This window comes from Protopterus annectens, chromosome 8.part1, assembly GCF_019279795.1.
Source record: "Protopterus annectens isolate FY-2018-M chromosome 8.part1, PAN1.0, whole genome shotgun sequence".
Taxonomy (NCBI): Eukaryota; Metazoa; Chordata; order Ceratodontiformes; family Protopteridae; genus Protopterus; species Protopterus annectens.
Window position 1 is genome coordinate 339093164 of NC_056742.1, and position 6000 is coordinate 339099163.

Sequence of the window (6000 nt, forward strand, 5' to 3'; positions counted from 1 at the left end):
ATCCCAGAGTTGGATTCAGATTTGCACAACAAGTTACAAATTCATTACTGCATTCATTTCTTCATTCTGCAAATACCCACTGTATCCTATTCATTGTCAGAGAGGAGCTGAAGTTTATTCTAGCAAGCAAAGTGCGAAAGGCAGAGAGAAGCAATCATGGAAGAAAGGTCAGTTCATCACAGAATACATCCAAAGAGTAACACACAGGGTACACATACCAACATGCAATTCAGAGAATTAGCAACTGAAGCAGAATCGTATTCTGGGATGTGGGATGAAACCATATCATCTGGCAGCAACTCGTCTGGACAGATGAAGTGCAAACATTTTTAAAATTAAGAGAACCAGTACTGTGATCCTCAGAATAGCAACATGTATTTGTAAGTGTAATTCAGAGATTCATGTGGCTTAGAGCATTCTCACCTACTCTAAGGTACAAAGACCTCAGTTAGCAAATTTATGATGATGGGGGTATATCTTGGCCTCAACTAGTTGTCACCTCACAAATCAACTAGTACAGTAAGAAAGAATCTGTTACACTCAAAAGCAACTGATCCTCTCATGTGAGACAATGGGCTGAAACCCAAGCAGTAATGCCCCCAGGATGGAAAAGCTAGAAAATAAACATGATCATAAGAAAGTCCAACTTACCTCAAACAAAACTCATTATCACATCATGGCCAACTCCAGGACCCCCCTCCATGTCCTCCTCAGTCCATGCCCCCTACCTAACCATTATACAGTCCCTACAAATTATGCCAACACCATTCCCCTAGGAGACTTCAACTACCCCACCATCAACTGAGAGGCTTACACGGCCCTCGAAAATATACACCCAGAGATTTCTAAACTTAATATGTACAACCCCCCCTGGACAAAGTTAGTACATACCCCCCAACTTGGGGCGATAAAATCCTAGACATGGTCTTACCAATTTGGAACAGCTCTTGTATAACCTCCTCCCTGGTCAGATCAAACCACAAGTTAGTCACATTCACCTTAAGATTAAAGACAGAAGCATCCATCACTGCCTCAGTATTCAGAGGCTATGTAAAGGCTAATCCACTAAAACTTGAGTGATGACCTGATTACATACAAAAGTCGCTTCCACCTCAGCAATCCCCTCTATTTATGCAGAATCCTTTACTGGCAAGTTCTGTGTGCATGTAAATAGTTGCACAGATGCATCTGCCCCCTTCAGAAATAAAGAGAACACCAAATTCAAAAATAAACAAATACAAACAGGCTCGATAACAAAAAATAAATCACGGTATGCAAACAAATTCAACTCTCAAGAGGCCAAAAATGCTCTTGCTAAACTAAAAAAGGAACTCTGAATCCTGATAAAATCAATCAAAACCAGATATGAGGTAAAAATAACATCCAGGCAAAAGACAAGAAAGCTCAGAAGTAATGTAGAGAACTAAGCAGAGCCTAAATCATATACTCAGATAAAGATGGCACTTGTAATCTATCAGCAGAACAATTCAGCTCTAATTTCACGCCCCTCTAATATTCTCATATCAAATCCTCACATCTACCCCCCCCCCCAAATCTCTCAACAACAAATTCCCAAGGCACTAACTAAGGCCAAGAACACTACATCTATGGGGTCGAATAACATACCACCAGGCTGCATACTGGCTAGCCTGAAGAATGAATTATCACAATCCTTTCAAAGGCTATTCAACATTAGCCTCAAAACAAGCTTTGTGCTGGACGAATGGAGGACAACACAATACAGTTGTATAAGTTAATTTGTCACAATAGACGTTAAAATGATGAATGCAGCAGCAGCCTTAGCTACATAAATATAAAAGAATGCTTGCTCTGATCAAGGTACTCAGCTCTCTGAATCACCTTGGTCCCATGGACCTCTTCAAGTTATTTTTAGTGTACTGTTTATGCCAGGGTGTAAATACTTATTTTTGTAGTTACTATACCGCTCCCTGTTGGCATGAAAGCTCTGAAGGGCTTGGTGCACAAGCTGTCTTTAGTTAGCTCAGTTCGAGCTGACTGCCTGTTTGAGCACATGGATGGTGTCCTGAAGTTTTAGAAGCAGGCTGGCCGTTACATCCATGAAAGGATAGAAGCCATACAGCTGAGACTACTGCAGCAATGATCAATTTCATGAACACGAGTCACTCCATTGCACAATGGTGGGGTACAATGGACCCAAGTAATTACAGTTCCATAAGTCTGACCAGCCTCCTCTAAGGCTATGAAAAGGATCATTATGGAACTAATAAAGAGGGATAAAGGTGACGTATGAATTTTCGACCAAACCCAGTTTAAATCTGTCAAGGGTAGGCCCTGTCTACATAACCTGATTTCCTCAAAAAAAAGGCAGTGAGAATCAATGGACGAGAGCATGGGTCTATGTTTGAGCATCGAATACAGATTACAGGGAACGCCTTATAATCAAACGTGAAACAGTGAAACTTTAAAGTACCGAAAACGCTCATAAAATAATTTATCAAATGGCTATAGTTGGCCAACAACCAGGAAGTACCACGATGCACAAGGTAAGCGAAGGAAGCCTTTTTTTTAATTTGCCTTATTCCCCACTGTAGTGTGACTTTGGAGTTGGTATATACAGTTGGGGGGGCAAAGTCCCCTACCTTGATTGATTACGTTTGCGAAGTTGGCCAACTATGGCCATTCAACGTTTCAACCTTATTCTACTCAAAGCGATGCTTAGCATTTCCAAAAGCAACATTAAAGCTGGAGACTCCCTCTATTCCAACTATATTTCAAAGATCTGGAATACTATTCCACAACATATTGTAGAAACCACCAGCCCACCACAATTTAAAAAGATCTTAAAAGATTACCTCCAGAACAACTGGATCTGTTCTTGTATCAGCCCCGGCTAATTCCACCAAGCCCCCTACTCTCCCTGTCTTTTCCTTGCACTAGTCTTCCCCCTTAGAACTTGTTTGCCTATTACACGTGCTCCTCTCACTTCCCTCCTATCACTACACCTCTACATGTTAACTACCTCCTCCATGGTCTTTCCAGTTTATCTGCTTCTCTACCACTGTCTTCATCTTCCTTCTTTTTCCATCTTGTTCCACCTCGAACCTAACCTACTTATCTACCCACTAGGAATTTATAGTTTCTGATCAAGATGCGATATTCATCATAGATAGTAATAGTTAAACATACATATAAAGTACTATGTCCACAATAACTTTGTACTTGCATTACCAAAACTGTATACTTGACTGACTTTTGAAACTTGTATGCATCACTGCGAATTTTGCATGTGACAATCAACTTTGTAACTGAGCTATGGAGCACTTCTCCCCAGGCCTCTGCTGAAAACGGGCTTGCACCCACCCAGTCGGACCTACCCGGTAAAACAAATGTAAATTAATAAATAAAAATAAACAATTTTACAATGTTAAGCATTTTTGGCACTTTAAAGTTTCGTGGTTTCACATTCGATTATAAGGCATTCACTGTGATCTGTATTTGATGCACAAACATAGACCCCGCAGAGCACATCAGTGCACATTGCCTATATGGACAATACAAAGGCATTCAGCACCAACCCACTCTTGGAAATCAGAGATGAACTTTTCTAGCAAAATGTTAACTCCTATGAAACTCGATGGATAGCAAACTGGCTCAGAAATGGAACACAGGAAGTAAGTGTAGGCAGCTCTACCTCCTGCAAAAGACATAAGTCAATAGCAGAGTGCCTGGAGATCATTCCTGGAGCTACTTCTCTTTGGCATTTACTTCTTGGTGGTCAAAGCTAATGTAAAATTATTGCGGCTGACTAACTTTACAGATAACCTTCATGCCATCATAAACTCCCCTAAGGACACCAGGATCCTACATGAGGGCTTTGTCCTTAACAGTTGGTGCTAAACTGACACTAAAAGCCAAGAAATACATAACCATATCCTTGGGCTTTTTAGCTGAATCTAGAACAGATGCTGCGAAGAGAATAATTAGTAGGGCATATAAAATACTGCATGATAACTATAAGAATCCATCAGAGCTGGTTAGAAAAGAATGGGAAAGAGGGAGTGGAAAAGCAATTTACAAGGGAACAATGGAAGGACATATGCATGGTTCCCAAGTATGCAAAAAAATTCAGGTGGTTTAGGATGTTTGCTTGGAAGTATTTACATTGGTACTGATAAACCCCAAGCAGACTTCAAAGAATTTTTCCTCAGCTAGAGAGCAAATGTTGAAGGTGTGGTGCTGATGAAAGAGGTAACTAGCAAAATGTTTTTTGGCAGTGCAAGTAGTTGCCAGATTTTAGAAATTCTCTACAGTATTCTGTCAGAATTGTTGGGTGAGAAAATGGCTGTAACCAAGTAAATGATTCTTTTTTTGATGGGACGTAGGATCTGACTTAGCTAGACAAAGTAAGGCCTTATCAAGTTTAATTCTTTTGGCTGCCAGAAATGCAATTACTAGACAATGAAATTTTAAATTGTGCACTTACCATAACTTGGCATCTGTACTGTCCTGCATTCTTCCTCACAGATGGGTCACGGATCTGATCTCTGACTCGGCCCCATTTTCCACAGACCTGGAGCCAATTCTCAAGCTCCTCAGTCTACCCAAACCTACTCAGATCGAGTTTGCTGCCTAGCATCTAAAAGACAGATGTAACAATAGCGGAAGTAATAACCAGACGCAGAGGAGGAACCAAAGGTTCCCATGAATTCCACAGGTCCTCTAGGAGTCATTGGGCTGAGGGATGGCTGAGAGGGAAGGTGAGGAAGAATGAAGAACAACACAGATGTCAAGTTATGGTAAGTACATAACTTAAAAATCTGATGATGTCCTCTCCATTCTTCCTCATAGATGGGTCAGAATCCCCAGCTACTGCAATTCATGGGTGGCCTCAAGGAGGATATGCCGGAGCACTGTTGAACCAAAGGCAGCTCTCCTTCTTGAAATAACGTCCAGCTTGTACTGTGTGACAAAGGTATGAGTTTTTGACCAAGTGGCTGCTGCACAAGTATCATCAATGGATACTCTGGAAGAGAAAGCAGAAGCAAAAGTCCTACATCTGGTTGAATGAGCTCCAGGCGGATGAGCCAACTGTAGTCAATTCTTGGAATAAATCATAAAAATGCAATCCGTTATCCAGCTGGCTAATATAACCTTAGAAACTACTTGGCCTAAATGGCTAGATGAAAGGGCAAGAAGAGCTGGTCAAACTTTCAGTACTGTTTTATTCTGTAAAGGAAAACTAAGCTGCCTATGGACATCAAGAAGGTGGAGCATATGTTTTCCTTTACTTGAAAGACTTGGAAAGAAAACTGGTGGTTGAACTGACTGGTTCAAATTAGTTTCTGTGGCTACCTTAGGTACAAGGAGGGATTGGTACGAAGGGATACCCTCTCTTTACGGAAAATATTATATGGTGGTTTAGCAGACAAAGCTTGGATTTCAGAAATTCTTTTTCCTGAGGTGATGGCCACCAAGAAAACAGTCTTCCAAGAAGAACCTCATGTCACAGGTAGCTGGCAGTTCAAATGGCCTTTGAAATTGGTTCTGAAAAACAACAATAAGATCCCACGGAGGGGAAGGATCTTTTAACGGAGGCCTGAGTTGGAAAATTCTTTTCATGAAGGCCTTACATAATCTAGAAGTAACTGGAGTTACGAACAGACTCCCAGAATGGAAATTCAATATGGCTGCTAGTTGAAGTTTGACGGTTCTTTAAAGAGAAACAAGAATGGCTGAGATCAGAGCTGAACAGGAACTGACATCCTCTCTGCAAGCCCCAAAAAACAAATCTTTTCCATTCACTTTTGTAAACCTCACTAGTTCAAAATGGCTTCTGGAGTCATTCCATGAAGAGTAACTGTAAGATCTCAAGGTGGACAGGGATCTTTATACAGGGGGTCTAAGCAGAAAGATTCATTTCAGAAAAGCTTTGCATGACCCTAGCCTTATAAGGGCGGTTAAAAATATGTTGGTGTACGAAGCTGCTAGAGGAAAAAGCTAAGAATCAAGCAGGACCCC

General features: G+C 41.0%; 1 protein-coding gene across 2 annotated transcripts in view; it reads right to left on the reverse strand.

Annotated features, from left to right (window-relative positions):
• The window catches only part of TERF2 (telomeric repeat binding factor 2), a 984850-nt gene that overhangs the window by 643530 nt on the left and 335320 nt on the right, over nt 1–6000 (reverse strand). The gene's annotated exons all lie outside the window — the stretch shown is intronic.